We start from the raw sequence: 21,229 nt of genomic DNA, 5'->3' as shown, positions 1-21,229 counted from the left end.
TGAAAATATGTTTAAATGATGTACACCTTGCCACGGGCAAGCTCATCAGTCCTCTGCTCGCATGAGCTAAAACTTATCACAAGATACGAATAAATGAACGAAGCGGGTTGGACTCTCTTGTCGGGTGTTTTGGCGCTACATGACCTCTTTATCAGCAGGTGATTTCACAAAATGAAGGCTGTGAGGCTATAAGCATCGACTCTGTTTTTACAGCAGCTGGCCGTGAGTGAGATCTGCCTGTCTGAGTTGGAAATCTCAAGAAAATAAATCAAAAGAGATGGAACCGATTCTTCATTTAAACTGCTGCTGCTTTGACAATGAAAAAAGCCTTTGGCTTTTCCTCCTTGTAATTTAAAGGAGTCAACACCATGTCTGCTCCATACAGCTCCAACTAAATCTGTGGTGTTGTCCAAGCTGACAGCAGAAAACAAGCACAACGGAGCAGAGAGTGTGCCAGTGGCAGAGCACACAGGCACAGATAACAGGCTTAAGCACTGGCTGAGCTGTATTAGGACCACAAACTTTTTTTCAGATTCCTCCAGCAAAGCCGCTGACTTTATACCCAACTATTTCCAGACAAGGTCTTACTATATACCATCGCCGCATAACCTGACTTACCTTTAGATGTGCCTTAACTGTCTCTCTGACTCTTAACAAATATGCAAGCATACACCAAAATCATGAATGCACACGCGGGATCAAAGAACAAGACGGTGAAAGTGCTCAAGCCGTGGCCCCCCAAAGCCTTTTCAGTTTTAGAGTACCAGGCAGTCAATCTAACAGTAAACAAAGCAACACTAAAAAGATTTCTGTTTGCCTCTCATACTGTGCCTAAAGACTGTTCTCACTCCTACGTGTATGACTCGTGAATGCATATGTGCAAAGATAGCAAGTCATAATTTAGCCCGCACACACTATACTGAGGCGTAGGAGAGGTTCAAACAACAAACACTTTTATGTACAGCTAGTAGAGGCTTGGAAGTCAATAAGAAAAGTCACATAAATTTCTGTTCTAATAACAGGCTATGCTAACGTGGAAGCAAGTAAGCAGCAGTGAGAGCTTTGTGTCTTGATAGCACCGTAAGAATACAGCCTGAAAATTAGCCCACAAGTCCAACATCTGAGAGCTGTGTGCTGGGAGGGCGAGTTAAAAAAGATCTTATGAAAGATGTGCTAAGCAGGCAGCATATTGCCTGTCATTAAATATTGATATGTCTCAGTGGTAAGCTGACATATTTTTCATGCCGTTTATTAAGTTCTTTCCGTTGTAGAAATTTGCCAGTGCTTCACACGCTGTTGCAATCCATTAACTTTTTAGTGTTTCGGTACCTTCACACTCCCGCTTACAGTATGCAAAATGCTCTTCAGGTATTTGGAATTTATTGCAAGCATTGTGTAGATACAAAATTATTAGTCTTTTATCCCTTCGCCAGTAATTCCGAAGTAACTGGCGACACATTACATTTCCTAACACTATGCTGCCATTAATGCCAGTTCAGTCAGTCGCACTACTGTGTGGAAGTTGGAAGACTAAAAAACTTGCAGTTGTGCAGTTGCAGTGCGCGGTTTGAAACTATAAAGGAATACATTAAATTAATTTGCGCAGCACTTCTCTTTCATTAATGCTTCGCATTCAATCAAAGCTAATGATGAGTTTTTAGACAGAGAGGACAATTTCCAATGCTTGAATTATACTTGTAATTATCAAAACAGTTGTGCACACAGCCAATCGACTTTTTCTCTAATGAGCTTGCCGCGATAGCTCAGGAGGGGACAGTGCAGTCTGTCAAACACCCATGCTGAGTGTTGTTCAAACAAAACCAAGTCTGATGTTTTGGGGGAATTAGAGCTTTTTAATAAACAAAGCACAAGTACTGAGGGAATCGACTCAAGCGCAGCCTGGTTATAATTTTAATTGTCCAAATTGATAAGTTTATGAGACCTGAAAGTATCTTTTTTTTAAACAAGTAGATAGCCTCATATAAAAAACGATGTGAAAATTGGATCTTGAAAACAGCTACTAGTTGTAAAAACAGATCAGATTGCATAGACGTCTATAAGAAAACAACCCTGCTGCTCACATGTGTGGATTTTTAGATCGATAAACATTTTTCTAACTTAGTTGGACGACACTAGCTAGCTACGGCTTTCAACAGATATTAACTAAGCATGTGTTTTGCTAACAGCCTCGCTAGGATAGTTATCTATGCTAACCATGTCTTTCTGTGAATTTTTTCCTATGTATTCGGTGCATTGAAATGTGATGAGAAGAGTCCTGACCAAGCGTCAGTGAGAGTGGGAGTGTAAATGCGTTGAATAACTATTTGTATCACAGTGACCCATCTCTCGCTGTCTTTCCCTTGGAAGCTATTAACGTGGACACAAACTGGTAAGTGCTTTTCATCTGCTTTGTGAAACTAACAATCATAGTTTCCACTCTAATTTGACAGGACAAATGTAATTTACACAACGTCTCCTGAGTGATTTGTGTTTTTTTTCCATTTTCTAGGCGAGACTTCAGAGGATATCAGAAATAATGAAGTGTTGTAAGCGGGGAAAGGCTCCATTGGAAAAGTGGTTAAGAAAACAGATGAATGAATATAATTCAACATCTGTACAACAAAAAAACTGAATTTTCAAGCTCACACAAAATATAGTACAACAAGGTAGCTAAGTGGGAGTTAAGTATTCAGGAACATGTGGATTCAATCTCTTGAGGTTTCAGTTTTTGATGTGGGTTGGTGGTAGCTGATGTAGTTATAAACCTCTTTTTAACACTACAGAGTCAACAGTGTTCACAGCCAGAATGAATCATTATCACACATTTTATAGCTCATCAAACAAAGGTACAGTACTTTTAAACTACCTAATTTGCATGTCTCGGATGCCCCTTACAGTCTTTGATCTAACAGCCCCGGTACCTGCAGCTCTTTGGAAAAAGAAGATATCACTCCAATGTGCATGTGTTGATATTATGAAATCATTTTCAAAACTCCCAACTTCAAGCCCCCCTGGGGATTTTGGATTTTTTTTTTTTTTTTAATCAATAAACTCATACCTAGGCAATCTCATTGCATCCCAGACGGCCAGATGTGTAATCGGAGCCTCTATTATCTCTACTTCTGTCGTTTGCCCTGTATGGCAGTGAATTCAATTGTAACATAATTAGTGTCTTTTATAAGGGCAACGACCCCTAAGTCTTCCGATAAATGCTCTGAAGATTGCAGGGGCGTGACTTATCTATAACATTAGAACATGCACCACTAAAGGTCTAGATCCAGATCCAGATAGGACGGTTCTCAGAAATGTACTCATTCATCAAGCTGTTGAGAAACAGCAGTGAGACTATAGTCGATGTAGTTAGAAACATATTGCTGCGTCCCCCAGAAGAAATACTTTTAGTCACCCCCCCCCCCACCCCCCGTACTAAATCAGGGTTAGAAGTTTATTATTTTTCCAACAAAGCAGTAATAATAACACTTCTGAAATGTAATTATAAAAGTGGGAAGTCTGAATAGATTTTGAGCAGATTCTAAAGGACATTTAAAATGATTTATATTTCTTTATAATTACACATCACATTTACATTTATATTATTGCATAACTGCTCCTCTAGAAACTAAATATTTCTGTTGTAAGACTGACAATCTCCACCTCCTTCCTGCAATCAAAACTCATGACTGTGCACCAAGCACTGCAGGAGCATTATTTCTGCGGGAGGCCTTACAGTCTTGATATTACTAGATCAGCTTACTGTAAGAAATGAACAATAATGGAATACACAATAAAGAATCAGACCTGTAAAAAAAAAAAGAAAGAAAGATCAATTATTCAGTGAAGTAATTAAATGTGTGTTTGTCATTTTTCTTACAGACTTCAATAGAAAACTGCTATAAAAAGTCATAATGAAATATTTTAAGTAAGGGCAACTCACGCTGCTGCACGAATGTTTTAATCTATAATACAAGTTATCCTCAAGGTTATTGTTTTCTGACTTAAACAAGTTCTTGTCTTACATAACAGGTTTATATGAAAAGTAAGTCAAATTCTAAATAAATAACACTCCGGCTGTGTTCACAAACACTGAGGTAGCGGATGCTTTTCAGTGTAAGCTCATGCATTTAAAAAAATGGAATGTTTTCCTGCTCTCTCATTTATTTTTGTTAGCAGAGTTACAGGATGTTCAGGAAATGAATAGCACTGGAAAATAAACTAACACGCTTGTTTCCGATGCTATTGGTATTTAGAAGTCCGCAATGAGACAACAGTGTGTTTCCTGTTTAATAAATGTGGTCACAAACTAGACTTTCACTTCACAGCTAAAGGCAACACGGGCCCAAATAACAAAGGAGATGTCTTACATGCCCCCTTACTACTTGTTTTCAAGAGCAGAAACAAATGCTCTTTGTCAATGCCACTTTCACAATCACTCTGCGTTACCCCTTCCTCCTAAGAAACATATCCCTGTGGGGTAGGACAGGAAATAGTTGTGATTCTCATCAGTAATCTGTCAGAGACCAGTGAGTGATGGCTCCAAATCCCTGATTTAATATAATTTCCAATACACCTGTCAAATTTAATGACATGTTGCTCTAAAGGTACAAAGTCACTGGCTGTGTTACAGCTGGTTTCACAGTGACAAGCCACCTGCTATCCTTACAGGGGCTACAAATATAAACAATAAAAATCATTTCTGGATTGGTGTAAAAACACGGTGAGACAGGACACTGAATTTCCCTGTTGCAGATAAATCCCAGTGTGAACTCAGAATGTGATTCCTAAGACTCCTCTGTGCCATCCAATATATTTCTCAAATAAAGTAGCTCCATGGAAACTTTGTAACTGTTTCTGGAAGGTGTGCTATAAAGAAGGTATTATAAATAAGCCTTTGCAAGGTTAGTGTGAATTTGGTCATTTAATCTCTGGCATGTGGAAAATCTTGCTTTCCATTTGCTGATAGCAGGAACTCAAGTAACCGATCCCCCAAGCAATCTATATAATTATACAGGATCACACGTAGGGGGGAGCAAAAAGTGAAAAGAGTTGAAAGATGCGTGTTGTGCTTTTGTGATTTTACCCTTTTAATGTTTGGGAATTTAAATCTTCTTTCCCAGGTCATGGCAGGTGTGAAAAACTGCTTACTTTGCACTGTATTCATCTTGTAAATGCTCTGCTTATCGTTTGAGGTCACAGAAAGGTAAACAGCGCCCGCGAACGATAGTTTTAGACAATGTGATAAAAACTGAAACAGGAACTCGTTCAACAGATCCCCTCAAACTGGAAATTAAATTGTTGTGTATGCTTCTGCCTCTTGGAAGCAGTGCTGCAGGTACATTTTTGTAGCCTCCCAACCACTTATTGACAGAAAGATTGGCTGGTATAATCCTTTCATCTTTCTATGCTGCCTCTCGCAATATCTGTATCCATCTGGTACACCACAACGCTTGGGTCCCTTGGCTTATCATGTCTAAACTATCTCATGCCTTCTACCTCATAGACAGACTTAATCACAACCTTGCTTTCTTCATTTCCAGCTGGCCGGTAAACAGATAGAGGCTCCCACCAGTCTGCAAACCTTTGACAGCTAATGCACCTCTCTAAAATTCTTCCAAATCTCAGCAATGCATGTTGGGCATGATCCAAGAGGGATACCAAACAATGCACCTGGGTGTGACGGGGTTTTGTCTGGATACCTGAAACTTGTATTAAAGATGTAAAGATCTTGGTTTTTGATAATTCTCTTTTTAGCTTCCTCTCTTTTAAGCCTAAAAAGTTCTTGTCATTGTAAAATAATTTTAATCAACATTAAAAAACAACACTTTTCAAAAATCGCTATGGGCGTTAAACAGTTTTTATTGTCACACTATAGAAAAGACTATTAAAAAAATAAGTGGCAGAGTACGAGAAGCAGTGATTTGACAAATATGTCTATGTCACAAGCCCTCTCAATATACATCTGCGTCCAGTGCTTTTAATTAGGACATCTATAATTAAATGCTGTTACTATCAAGAGTGTAGGCTGTATTTTACCATTGTATGAACATTGTGATGGCTCTTAAAGATATAAGGATGACAAATCAACACTATTCAGTACTTGTGCAGCATGTTATTTTGTATTTGGGAAGAGTAAAAACCCAATAATTATTGCTAGCTCTTAGCACACTCCTTGTCACAAAACATAACTAAATAAAATGTCAGCAGCACTTGCTTTCAGCTCCCGTTCTTTTGTCTCAATAGCTTACAGATGTCGCTTGCTTCAGTTCCCGCAATCTAAAATACTGTAAACAAAAGGGCTGGCTGGACATGAACCACTAAATTTGAAACATACTACTAGACTGTCGATAGAGCTACAGCCTTGAGGTGGATGACGCCAAAGAAAACATGTACCGTTTGATTTAACATTTGCAATGAGCTGTCACAGCCCACAGCTCATTTCAAGCCACGTGCCGCTGAAATGTATTCACAGATGTATGGGAGGGGCTTTGTACTCCACAAGAGGCCAATTAATGCTTACCAATTAAAAAAAAGATGTAAATAAATCTATCTATTATCTATGACTAGATTGTGCTAGATTATTTTACATCTTGTTGATGCTATCAATATCATATTTAAACATGAACTGAGCTCACCTTGATGTCAGTGTTAGGCACTGTATGAAAATGAGGCTAACACTCACTTTTGTTTCATTGCATTTCAGGATTCCTTGGACAAAGACCCATTAACCAAATTAGCTAGTGGCTGGATACATTTCCATTTTATTAAATTACCATGGGTACAATTGTCATTAGTAGTCCCCAATTGAAGTCTATGCTGACCAAACCTCTTCTGGGGCTGTCTAATAAAGGCAAAATTGCCACTACAGAGAAAAAAAATATTCAAATCAAAGCACAGATCTTTAAGTATCAAGCATGAAAACGTGTCACCTTTCTGGAAGCTGAAGCACGGTGTATTATTAGCACTAATTCATAACAATACATTTCCATAAAAATGTTAATCTTTGAGCTTTGATAACTTGTTCAACCGACTGCTCCTCTCTGCGGTCCATCTGCGGTGCCAATATCCATTGACTTGGGGTGGACTTTAGGCTTACTACACTTAGCATTAACAAGTGTGCATTTTGACTTGACTCAGCTCAACAGCACTGTTCTCTAACTGATAATAGAAATAGGGCATGGCTGACAGTTCTTTGGCTCTAGCTTGAAGCCCTACTAAAAAGAAACAATTAATGGACTATTAATGAGCTAAATGGAGCCTTTTAAGTGGCAAAAGTAATGAGGCTTTTCATAAGGCCTGGCAAATGTCCACAGAGAAAAGTGAACCACAGTAAGTGAGAATAAGTGGCTATAAATATTTAATAACTTTGAGAGACTGGTTTTACTTACACTGACGATGGCAGGAACAAAAACTATAATGCCTACGATTTTTTAAAAAACAAATACATTAAAAGCTGCATGGTCAGGTGTGATATTGCCATTTTGGATTTGGTCATTCTTCTAGTTCATTTTGGTTTTATAAATATACCTAAAATATTGAGATCTTGCTCGAGATTAATTTTTTATATTTTAAACACCAAGTTATAAATACGAACTAAGATTTAGAATGTCTTTCCAAAACCATTTAGCCGTTTTAAGTAGCTATAGCAGAGACTGTGTAAAATTACAAGATATAATGTGTGAATTTACCAGGACTGGAATTTGCTTGACTCAAATCCCTAGAAAATGCTCTCACAATTATGATATATAAGAGCCAACTGTGTAATTATAGCATTCACTGAATCCACTTAAAGGCAAAAATGGCTATATTCCCTTTACAACCACAATTCTTTATCAGTTGTGTTTTATTTGCTCAGCATCTCATCAGCTTATAGAAGCTTTTCCCATTAAAGGTTGCTATCTACTGTTGATGGTAACTCAGTGGGTGCTGTTGAGGCCTGTGTAAGCAAGATGATAGCTGCAAATTGACAAGAGGCCAGCTAAGCCCCTTGGTAGAACCTTGCCCTGATTAATTAGAGCCATGGAAGATGGAAAAAAAAATCTGGAGCTTAGTCCTCCTGTAATCCCTCTCTCTAGAGATCATGTGGTCAGAGCTTGACCAAGCAAAAATAGAATGAAGTTGACTTTGTAAGGCAGATGGCGGTCCTCTCTGTGTTTATTCATTTTTCATTGATCTCCACTCCACTATCACCAGCAGAATTAACTGCAGGCAACCCAAGAGAATTCGTTTTTTAATTTCTTAAATATTTTATATATGAGAATCGACACAGAGACAAAATAAACTGCGTTCTTTGGATGGAGATGAAAAGGAAGGAAAAAGTTACTGCGGAGCTATTAGATAAACTCAACCTTCACTGCAATATTTTTGGGCAAACCCCATGGGAATCTGGAATCTTTGGTAAGCAATCATACTTTATCTGCCTTTAATAAAGTCATTATGAATTATGTTTGCACTCTGCTTTTCTGTGTACTCTGTCACTTCGCAAGAAGAAACACAGCATATAATCAAACTAACAGGCCATAAAAATGACTATGACAGGCATAAAATTAAGAAAACAAAACAGAACAGGCTGTTCAACAAACAGATAAAAAACAAAGGAGATGAATTAAAATTTAGTCTTTTTTTAATGGGAGATGGATTCTAATTACATTTCGGGTCATATCGATGTAGTTTTGGTCATTATTTTTATCAGTGACAGCAACATTTTTCTTACCAGTTAATCACAGAAGATAATGCCGAGGGTTGGTAAAGGACCACAAGTAGTAAGGAAGACACAAGCTATCCAAATGCATTATAAAATACAAAACAAAAGCAAACTGCTGGGCTACGATCTAAACTGACCCTTCTAAGGACCATCACAGTTTACACAGGGACTTCCTGCATGTAGATCTGCCCAGGAAAGCCTCTCTCCATAAGTCACTGGCTCAACTGTGTTACTTTTTTAAATTATTCATCTTGGTCTGTTATTGGTGCCATTATTTCTAGTTATTTGGTATTCTTCTAGATTAGAATGATAATTAAGTTTTAGTAAGCCTGTTTTATCTTTTGTTTTAGCTGTAAACACAATTAGAATTGCTGAAAACCTTTTTTGATAACTTTGTATATCTTGGACCCTATAAGGATTTAGCTGATTAAAGGAAAAGTGAAAAGAGGTTTCAAGAAGAACAACCAAATATTTTCCACATTTGCTGTTGTGGACACTGTTCAGCTCCCGCTCGTAAATTACCCCAGTTCTTTTCCAAGTCAGAGCAGCAGGTGATGAGTTAAGAGTTGGATGTCTCCTTGGGTGCCCTGCTTTGTCATTCGCCTCCTTTCTGATCTTCAGCAATGAACTCCCCACTAGGAGGGCAACAACACCCATTGACTTCTGTTTCTGTCATCTTGGCTGGCTAGAATTACTCCTTAGATCTATATGGAGCATGACCTCAGAAAGTGTTTTCAATTACTTGCTGCTGGTGTCAAACTCTTGTGCTGAGCTTATTGAAATTGAACACCCCAAACTTTAACCAAGGCCAACAAGTTACACTGTGCTACAACCATTACAAACATGCAATTACATATTTTACAAATGCTTCTCAGCAACAATTATGTTCATTATTGAGTTCAGGGAAATCACTTGGGGCTGCATTGGGTTCAGCGTAATATTAAAATATCAACATTCAATTGCTGCTTTTAAATTGGAAAGGCATTTATGCCAGTTCTCAGGTGACGTTGTCCACAGAGGTCAGGAAACACACAGGCTGAGCACTGTTTCCACTCAAAATGTAAATGTCGTGATGGTGCCAGTCACAGTGGAATAAACTGTCTAGGAAGGGAACTGAATAATAGGATGTATACAAACTACACATACAGGCACATGGGACTGAGATTACAATAGTTCTGCAACCGTTTTACATTCCAATTGCAAAGTATCATTATTGAATTACTGTTATTATTGATGGTTTTTAAGGAAAACATTTTTTTAATTATGCAGTTGCTAATGTTTTTTCCTTTGCCATCTGACACTACGTACAAAAAAAATTACAAAGGTCATCTTGTCCAAACACTTGCATCAATGCTAATAGCAGAATAAGAAGATGATAACAAGCAGCCTCTGGGTCTTAAAAAATAAAGCAGAAGCTCAGTTCCAAAAACAATTTGTTATTGGAATGGCCAATTAAGGTCCGAAAAATAAGTCAGTCCTGTTAAAATTCCTAATTTTACAGCAGATTGTTCATATCTTAACAACTCGGTAATAATAATAATGGGGTCCTCAAATTTATAAGCCTCCAACATAAATCTTTTTATGTTGGAGGCTTATAAATATGTTTATGATTTTATGATTGATTTTATGACAGTTTATGATTATCCCTTTTGGAGCATTTGCAATGCACTTTTCTCAAAAAGAACTGCACCTTGTTTAACTGTATAGGAGTTCAGTGCTTTAGTCTGTGGTCCAGTAAGTTCTTTTGTATATTATTTAGCGCTAACTAGAAGGTCTGTGTGTTGCACCCACATAGACTATAGATGCACCTTGCTTATACACCTTGCTAGCAGAAACTTCTGCCCTCAATTAAGTACAAGGCAATAGCCAAAATGCTAAAACGAGCATGACCCAAAGTAATGTATGATGTCAAAGTGACAACATCCATCAGTCTAATTGGACAAAATTCAGTTTCTTTTGTCCTATCTCGCATCCATCACCCCTGACTCTGGCTCTGCCAGAAGTGTCTTCCTGTTACTGGGGAGTTCTTCCTTTCCACTGTTGCCAAATGCTTGCTCATAAGGGATTGTCTGATTGTTGGGTTTTTCCCATATTATTTTATGGTCTTTATCTTACTATATAAAGTGCATTGAGGAAGCTGTTGTTGTGATTTGGCACTATATAAATAAAACTGAATTGAACTGAATTGAAAATAAGTGACGGCTCCCTGGGTGAACCAAGCTGGGGCGGGAAGTGGTAGTAACAGTTGTTAAATATACAGGAAAAATATGAATATATTCATGCAAGTATAAAATATACTTCTAAAATCAAACACAGTTATCTTAAACCAGTACATCAAACAGTGGATATTATTCAGGTAACCTGTGCAACTCCACAATGTAATTTCCACCATTTGAAATGTAAAATTTGTACCATGATTTTACTCTGTTTGACAACTATATTTCTTTGAATATATCCATTTATTTGCCAGAGGTGTGCCACTCCTTTCCCTGTATCCCTGAGCTATTATAGCCTTGGCTGGTACAGCGTCATGTTGTCAAGGGTGACAACTTTGCACTCATGTATTGTGTCAGGTGTAAACTCTGCTCACACTGATTTGCGGTGGCAACTATAAAGTTCAAATCCTCTGCCCCCTTCCTCTCATCTGTCTCTCTCTCTGGAGTCCTTGCCCCTGGCTGTATGCCATAACACGATGCTAGGCCAGGCAGGACTTTCCCATCAATCACACTTAAGGGAATGAAGTGTGGATGAAGGTAGTGATGCAGCAGTGGTCTTGATAATGGCCTTGAAAAGTTGGATACTGCCAGCTTTCACCACCACATTCTCTAGGGAGAAGAGGATCCCTGCCCAGAGAAGGTGAGTCATGGAATATTTCAGAGATAGGTTTCTGTTTCGCTGTGATTCTGCCTTACCTTAGATAACCCCCAGATTTCATAAAGGCATGATTCACCCAAGACAAATTCTCAACTGTTTTACTCATGAGATTCTTTTCTACTACTGCCAAATGTTCTAAAATGAATCACATCTGTATCTTATTAATTTACCACGTTGTGTTTTTGCTTCTTAATTGTGCAACTTTTAATATAAACGAACTAAAGATAGCTGTGTTACAATTATCTTTGCACCCAGAGGTTAAATAGTTCAAAGAATTGAGTAAGGATATTTTAATACTATAGCCTGAGTGTCTGACAAATTTGATTCCAGGCCTCTAAACCATCATCAGGCTGCCACGATATAAAACTACATGATTATCATCAATGATAATAATAATAACACTTATAGACAGACCTGTGAATCAACGTTAATGGCACAGTAGCTCAGTTTAACAGCACAGTTAGTATTAACTTGGAGTTATGAATGAAAGTAGAGAGGGGAAAATGGGAGAGGAGGAGCTGCGGCAAAAGTAAACACAACAAATATATCCATAATTAAATTACGAATTAAGTCCTCATAATCTGTCTGTCTCCAGTGCTTTGCTCAACAATATTTGCTCTGTGGAGTGTGAGAGAAGTAGCTGCAGTGACAAAAGTGAATGCCATTACAGGCAATCACCTTAATTCAGTCAGTCAAAGTGTGTAGATAAGCTGAGGGTGTCGCGTAATAGTAACTGAAAGGAAACATAGCTGTGGTGAACTGGATAGTGAACCTACAACAACTGCCCTGGTGCACGATTCTTCACAATATCATAATGTTCGCAAAATTGTTTACCAATTTTTAATTTTGATAAACATGGCAATCGCTAACACTAGTAAGCTCCTTCAAACCATAATTTTGCTTATTGATATTACTGACTCAGCTTTAGAGGATACTTTAAGTTAACGTGCATGAATAAAATCATCAAGCTTCAAGTCGGTTTTTTTATTTTGAAAGCACAACAAAGTTACAATAATGTCATTCTCATGTCGTGTGTAATCTTCTTTCAGAGTAAAATGAGACATGTCTTAGCCTCACAACAAATAGCTAATTGTTAAGTCAGGTATTTAAAGCAACAATAGGTGAATGTAATGCTCGATTGGGAACATTGTGCCAAAAAGGTTCATGAGACATGAATACAACTGGAAAATAAGGTGAAAATGTCATGGCAATTCATGCTCCTTCAGCCTCATCGTTCATTTTGGGAGGACAAACACACTAATCAATGCCAATTCCAGGCTTCATCCCACTCCAATTCAGGTCAACAGCCCAGGAGCAACTCCCCTGGATCTCTGACAATTTAAATGTCAAGACTGGTATCAGCAATCTTTAAAATGCGAGTGGAATTTGGTAACCTAGATACACAATTTCAGTTTAGTGTTCAATAGATGGAATAAAACACCAGAAGAGTCTTTTAGAAATATCTTACTAAAGTCATACATATTTGCTTGGATTTCTACCTACACAATCTAATAATGGATTAAGTCACAGAAAGGACAAGGCCAGTGGCAAGTTTTTCTGAGTTTTTAAGTCAGAGGATTTGAGAGGAGATCTTATTGTACTCTGGATAAGTGCTGTAATGATGTCCTTTTATACGTACCTATGTCATATATACCTTTTTATTTTCTGCAGTTATCTGTGGTTTGTATAGTCTTTTTTTATATATATCACTATCCTATGACCTAATATGAAATGGAAAAGCCTATCTAACAACAGAAGAACATTAATGGCACTCACAATCCTCCATTTCTCAAAATGCGCCTGACAAGTGAATGCAAGTCATAATTAAAACAGAACTGCCAGCGCCTTTTTGCATGAAATCACTCAAGCAGTTACCATGTTCCTTGAAAAATGAACAAGTCTGAAAATAGATGTGTTGAATGTGCTGATGAGCAGATGAGAAAAACATCTATTCATCACTGAAGAATTTGCTGCTGTACTAGCTTCTCCAGCCCTATCAGCTAGCAAGTACAAGAACAATGACCCTCATTCTTCCATCTATTTGCACTGTTTTAAGATTGCAATTTTACCGTAAATGTTGCAATGTGTTATCTGTTATATCACGAATACACGAAATATGTCACTTTTATATTACAGTAGTTGCAGAGTAAATGAACATGTGGAAAATCAATAGTATTTATTTACTGCTAAGTAAAATAGGAAAATCATTCAGATATTTTCATTGCTAAATCTGTGTAATATGGTTTAAGTACAGTCATTACACAAGTATATACTCAGCTAAGAATGTCTGTACAGCTATAGAAAAAAAAAAGCCATACGAGTCTGATTTTGAATCACTTGCTTTCCAACAGAAATGATGAAAGCTTGTTGCTAGTCTCTTAAAGTTGTTTTAAGACGACTAAATGTATGAAAAGAAATGTGAAATAGTTCATTTCTCATTAAAGAGGATAATGTTTAACGTTTCCTGTTGTATAAAAGTGACATTGAAATAAGAGAAGTTTCATAGCTCAGGTATCGTACACAATAATTCAATTCAGTTCTACATTTTAACCTGCGTGCATGTGCCGATACCAACACGCATGTATTCTTTCTTTCACACTTGTGACTTACTTGTGATTTAAGAGTAAACAATCAGTAACCTAATGCATTTTAAGACCATGAAAAAAGTCAATCAAAATTTGCAATAATCTTCATTCTCATGATTATTAATTCTCCTATTTTTCTCACATTGTTAGTGCTAATTTGGCACTTTAACTTTACGTAGCAACCAACTTTTGATTCATTTTTGAGACTGAACTCAAATATTGTAAGTATACAGTTTGTATGTAACGTCACCGTTCTTCACCAAACCCATGGAGACACCTGCCATGTTTGTTCTGCTCGCTTTGGATCAGATATGTAGAGAACAGTTTGCTGCTTTGCTCGGCATTTTGAAGTTATAGAAAAACTGAGAAATTTATTTTCAAGTAAATTCACTATGGCATTGCCTCAACTTTACATCAGCATTCATGTTTTTGGCTTACTGAGGTTTTACAAAACCTGTACAAAATAAAGGCTCGCAATTTCTGTGAAAAAGTGCAATGTCACAGTTAGGGAGAATTTTGCCAGAAAGTGTAGCTCCCACAGCCTATAGCAAGGGAAGGGGGTAAGTAAGGCTATCCAGCAACATTACTGCAAACAATGCAGTATATATCTCAGAAAGCAGCAGGCTACAACAGCAGGACACGTCCTTCATTTACAAAAATAAATGAAACTGTATTTGCCCCCTTCCTGATTTTTTATTTGCATATTCACACTGAAATGTTTCAAAGCATCAAATACGGCAAATACAGCAATGAATTACAGCCCAATATAATACCTGAAAATAAGCAGATGGATATCAGATTCACAGGTAAAACAGTATTAAGTCATAAAAACTGCTTGTTTTTTTTAAACATATTTATGCTTTTATTGATGTGTGTTAAAAAGAAGAAGAAGAAGACAGTAGGTGAATAAGATATATTAGCTAAGGTGACTGATTATAGCTTAGTGTTCCTTACCTTTAAGTGGTAACCTTTCAAAGTTCGAGTGTTAATAAGCCACAGAGTCAAAACACCAACAAGCAGTAATTATCTGTTTTAGTTTGCTCAAGTCCATTAGGAAAAGCTTGAGGTAATACTGTGTTACTCATAACCTTTTATTTTTCAAAAAGTAAACTGTACTTTACAAAGAACTAAAAATTATACATTTTTCAAACCACCTGCACCATGTCAAAAGCATTTAGGTTGCAGTACAGAGACCTTCTTTTTTTAACATGATGCTTTATGCTTTAGTTGAATAGAGTCAAATCCTTGTTTTTTGCTCATAAACTGTAAAAGAAACAGTTAACTTAGGAAATGTGGAGTAACAAGATGTTACAGTCTTGTTTTTTAATGGTACCAATTATCAGCCAATACCCAGAGCCTTGCTTATTGGTACTGAAAATACAGTACCAATAAAATGCATGCTGAATACAGCAAAGTTTTATCCTTAAACAAAATCACAGTAATGCTTAACGAAGGGCAAATAAACATATACAAAGCAAGTGAGCAGTGCTCCGGAGAAGCATCTCCAGAATAAAGGACATATCATCAGGGTTGGAATTCCACCCCTCATCTAGTCAGACAACAGACGGCACCTGCAGAGAGGCAAGTCCAATTCCTGAACTTGAAAAAGGCTGCTCAGTAGAGCTTTTATTTCAGAGCAGACGAAACTTAAAACATTTGTTCTCAACACCACAACTACTTTACAGTGTGATGTACTTCTCTACTAAATGGAGGCCAGAAGTAAGGGCAGTGAGAGGCAAAACAAATGCTTACTCACGAGCCCTTTCTAATGTGTCTCTTGCTGCAATCTTATATTTGTCTTTAAATCAAAAGCCATCAGGGCATTATCTTTTGTACATACAGCAATAGTTGTTCCTATAGTTATATTATCTATGACAGCCATAACAAGCATTTACTTTAAGGTAAATCTTGGTTAATGGGTCCATCATTGGCTTACTACACTTGTTATGACAGTAATAGACCCAATATGTCAGGGCAGTCTGGTTTAGGGCTCAAATACAACCTTGAAAACAAAAAAACAGGACCGTTTATATCAAAGCATGAGCTAGGGACAGCATTTGGAACTGCAAAGGGGCTAATGGCTAGCTTTATTAGCCTCACTACCAACAATACATTCCTGAGTGATACTGAGCTCCTACTACCATACCCGACATATTCTCCATCCTTTTCATGTCCACCCTGACTCCACATTCCCACAGTACACTTCTCATTCCCGTATTTCTCGGTTAAGAAACACCAAATGAAACTCTCATCTCCCGTTACAACTCCTGACATTTATGTAAACGGAGCAGGCATTTTTCAATATCAGCTCTGTGTGCTTTTGGAGGTCTTACGTAAACACATTTTTAAGGCCACTGACAAGGTACAAGGGTCATTTTGGCTGTTCTTCTTGAAAGAAGCTTCTGCATTTCCCTCGAGTCCTATTTCGATTAGTGAGCAAGAAAAGACAGAAGTTGTAGACTGAAACATAAACATTTTTAAACATCTGCAACATCTGAAAAAGTAGCAGTTAGCACAACTCAGCTCTACAGAAAATAAAATCTGTGTTTTCAGAAAGATAGACTTTGTTGGTTTGCGGTCGCCAGCAATTCCAGTCTGTCAATTCAGTCTTTGAAAGTGGTGGGCACATCTGGTTTCTTCTGTTTCTTCTTGCAGACTGGAGGCTTTTCTTTTAATGGGTTTTTAATAGAAAAGAGGTGCAACTGTTATCCCTTTTAGGTTCATTGGACTGTGTCACAAGCTCAGGCAGTATATTCCAATGGTCTGCTTGTGAACAAAAAAGAAAGCCGAACGAGCAATCACCGCGAGCACGCATGAGGTGCTGTCTGAGGGCTTGAAACAGTTAACATCACACAGGAAGAAGGAAACACGGACGTTTCAGTAGGTTTGTTCAACCCAGTGGAAAAGTAAATAAGTGCTACTGTGCTGTTAATGTGAGGGCCATAAGAGGTTAAATGATGCATTCTTTTTAACCGTAGAGAACTACTGCACAAGCACATCTGCCAGGGGACTCCAAAAACCCGGCAACGCCACAGACATCTGGTCATAAAAAAAAAAATGAGATAGAAATAGTCACAGGGATACAGAGGTACCAAGGGACGCAAAGCAATGTGACTCCAGTGGAGCAAAAGTACCAATTTCACTGTCAGAGCTGCAAGCAACATGAGAGTTGTAATATGCACTGAGCAGAGAGAAGAGGAGAGAGGAACTTTTTCACTGTGTGGCTGTATAAATCTGAGTGTATATATCCAAAAACAGCAATACCTTATCTAATCCTGTAAAACCCTCAGGCAGTATAACATTAAGGTAAAATTTATCTTTTCCTCCTACAACTGTAAATGTATTTCTCTCCTTCTCTTCTTTATGTAGTTCATCTCTAAAGAAGCACAAACAGTACAATAAAGGTCACATTTGGTTGCCTTTTTCAGGTAAGTAAGAGGTTAAATACGAACTTGTGATTTAAAAATACATATATATAACTGAGTTAGAATTGGTCTCCTCTTTTCAATAGGATCTTTTTTGTTTGTTTCATGAAATATAATGACATAAAAAAAACTGCATCAAGGGTTTTTTGGCTTGTTTTTACCTCACACACCAGTGTGAATTGTGAAGTACATATAAGAAATATCAAATCTTTTTTGAAATAGTAAAATTAAGCGTGGGCAGTATAGCCTTAAAACTGTAAGAAAACTTTCAATAAAAAAGAGAAAAATATGGATTTTTTTATACTTGTAGCAGTCTAAATAAATGAAGCTGTATCCTTCTTTCCCAATGAGCTACTGTCATTAATGACACACTAACTTTAAAGTGTGAATCTAATCTATTGAAACAAGGCTCCAGTAGCACCATTATAGTACAATAGTAGTGACAAAGCATTTTATCCACTGACACAGCATAAATTAAATGCACGCACAACAGAAGTCCATCTATTGATTTCTCTGGAAATATGAAGTAAAACTATAAAATAACTGCCTGACAACGTAACAGTAATAAAAAAAAGTATAAATATTTTCGACTTGTTTTCTATTGGTGAAGCTTTTTAGCCAGGTGCTTACGGCCCTGCTCTTTTCACATTGTCACCATATCAGCAATTCCCATTAACTGCTTGCTCTTCCTGTCACATGAAGTGCAACTACAAAGTGCAACTTGCTTGATGTGAAACATTTGGGTTGCACATCACCAGCTGTTAGTGTCTCTTCCTTTGTCCTCTGGTTGTACTCGATGGTGTGTATTTGCCTCAAAAGGTGAGAAAAAGTGTGTTGTGCTTGTAGGAAGTTGTTAAAGTCCCATCCATTGTGTCAGCCTGTGTGTCATCAGAAGCTGACATATGGCCCTTGCTCTCAGACATGCCTGGGTTTGTCCCTTTGTTGTGCACACTTAGGGAATGTAAACACATGGCTTTGCTATAGAAATGACATTGCCATGTCACTGTGGCATATTTATATCATCTAAAATTTTATACTGGTATTATCATTACAGTATGATAAGGCACAACTCTAAACAAAAGGTAATCGTGTTTTATTTAATGTCTCAGTCCTCTAAGTTAAAATTAGCAATGCTAACATCATTCTAAATAACTTAATTTCTCCTGAAATGGGGAAAAACACTCCTCAATGTCAGAAGTGGCTGACTGATATCTGACAGAGATGGATGCCTCATCACTTCACTGGGCACACAGCTACATTCTCACCCATTGTTCTACCTTTGCAACCAATACAGATGGAACTCTTACCCTCACAGTGGCAACAGTCCACAGTGTGAAGGTGAATTGTGAGAATTTTTCCAAACTGTCTAGACTTTCCATCCTTCCAGACCAGCATGGGATCCCTGATAGTGGAAATCTATTTTGCGAAATGCTCAGAACCTCTAATGAAGAAATGAAGCGTGGCAGAACCATGACAGACCACGGCCAGAGGGTACCATACAGAGGGGAAAAAGGGCTACTGACAGAGAGCTGGTTAGAAAAGACGGTTGGATATGACAGGAAAGAAGGAAAAACATTAGCGGATACAAATAAAGTGGAAAAAGTATGTAAATATAGAAAAAGAGGCTTTAAATTAATAACATTTCAGACTGTAAAAAGCCTGCATTATGTATTACATTAGATCCATGTTAGACTATTGTGAGTTTACACAATGCTGCTGATGAGAGAAAGAGAAGCGCCCAAAGAGTAGCTGTGTGTCTTTCACTTGTCTTCTTTGTGTGTCTACTAATTCTTTCAATTGGCTTTTGTATATGTGGAAAAAAACGTCAACACTGACCGTTGGCTAATATGTTTACATCAGCAATTTTGTGGTTAATTCTGATATTTTAGTCAACTTATAGATCCCATATATATAAACACTGAGATAAAGAGAATACTATGTAATATGGGGAATGTAGGCATTGTGGGCTTTGGTGTGTGCTATTTTGTTGGCAGTGTTTTCAGTCCCCACAGGTCACTGTCACCCTTATTCACCTTTGGCACAAATCTAGCAGGCTGACGTATTGTTTCAGGTGAAGTCAAGCGGAAAACATGGCTGCCCCAACCCCTCAGAACCACGCCTTCCAACACACATACACACACACACAAACAGCAACCCTCCTCCTCACCACTGCTACCTCCAGAGCCCCACTCCAGGGATTCCCGTTATTTTTTTATGTCTGCCGGGGGACCTCTGGGATCACATCTCATATTGGCTTGGCGCCTTGCCTACTGCTACCAGCAGTCATAAGGGGGCCACACCCATGCTCAGCTTGGCTCCACTTTCAAAATAAAAACGTCTTTGGTACTCATTATTTATGACATTTTCAACATGATTATTAATTCATTGCAATTATATTATATTTCAGGCACAGTCCAGACACTGCCACATCTGTGATGTCTCAGGAGCCTCGCAGGTCCAATAGGAGTCACCCCCGCCCTCTCCATTACTGTTTTTCCATTTCACTAATTGGGTTTTTGTTTATGGGTACTGTGATCACCGGTGATAGTATGATCAGTGCTGTTAACTCCCTGAAGTCTAATCGGGGGAAACTTGTCTATTTATGTGCTGTGTGTTTCACTCACAGTAATCAAATTAACTCTCAAACTTTTTTTTAATCTTAAACATGCTATCATCTGCTAATTTTACAACAGCGTATACATGTTTATTATACTGATGCAATATTAAAGTCACTTGATACATTTCACTTCAAGAAATGCAACCATCCTGGGTCAATAGGGGGTTCGGAGGGTCAACAAGTCATGGGTTAGGGTTACAGTCTTTAGTATGGCCTTTTTAACGCTTCACTAATCAATATTTACTATGGATCAAATGACTAAAGAGGTTGGCTGCTAATGGTGATAAACCCAGTCCCCTTTTCAGGCAGCCCTTTAGATGAAAAAACCACAGAAAATCTTGCCCAAACAAGAGTATAGAAAGATAAAAATAACAACCGCCTGGTGAAACATCTTGATGCTAAGGAATTAGCAGTTCGTCCAAATGAAAAATCCTGTAGACTATACGGACAAATGTATTGGGCTACAATTCTTATTGTTTGAATTCAGGTGTTTATAGTCCCTTTGTCACAGATGCCTCAAATTAGGAACCTAACCATTCAGTCTTTAAACTGGCTATTCTTTCACAAACAACTGTGAAAGAATGGGTCGTTCTAAAAAACGTACTGAATTCAAACGTGGTACTGTAATAGGATGTCACATAACAAGTCAGTTTGTTATAGCTCTTCCTTCTAGATATTCCAAGATCCACTATACATGCTGTTATTCCAAATGAACCACCGTTTAGGGACCACACAAACTTAGCCAAATAGTGGCAAACTTCCTCTGGCATTAACGTCAAAACAAAAAGTGTATGCCGGGAGCTTCTGGCATGGGTTTTCATGCCCATACGTGGCCTCTCTCCAACATTAAGATCCACACATCCTCTCCAGGGCCCTATTATAAGAAGCACGCTCGACAAACTCTGACTTTAAAAGAAAACTCAGAGTTGATTAATGCTGAGATTGGCAACTTTGAGTTTCCAGTTTCTGAAATGCTGTTCAGAGTAGGTTCGATCAACACGAGTTAAGCATATGAGTGAATAAAGAAAGA

At 37.8% G+C, this 21,229-nt stretch overlaps 1 protein-coding gene and 1 long non-coding RNA gene across 11 annotated transcripts in view; one reads left to right on the top strand and one right to left on the bottom strand.

Annotated features, from left to right (window-relative positions):
• The window catches only part of ncam1a (neural cell adhesion molecule 1a), a 259,254-nt gene that overhangs the window by 210,559 nt on the left and 27,466 nt on the right, over positions 1 to 21,229 (bottom strand). The window lies entirely within an intron of this gene.
• On the top strand, positions 8,117 to 20,705 carry LOC134637640 (uncharacterized). Its single transcript, XR_010095149.1, has 3 exons — positions 8,117 to 8,391; positions 17,527 to 17,585; positions 19,990 to 20,705. It is a non-coding gene; the product is annotated as an uncharacterized LOC134637640 (long non-coding RNA).

Source organism: Pelmatolapia mariae, linkage group LG10_11, assembly GCF_036321145.2.
Source record: "Pelmatolapia mariae isolate MD_Pm_ZW linkage group LG10_11, Pm_UMD_F_2, whole genome shotgun sequence".
In the NCBI taxonomy this organism is placed as follows: domain Eukaryota; kingdom Metazoa; phylum Chordata; class Actinopteri; order Cichliformes; family Cichlidae; genus Pelmatolapia; species Pelmatolapia mariae.
This window is presented reverse-complemented; position numbering and strand designations above follow the sequence as displayed.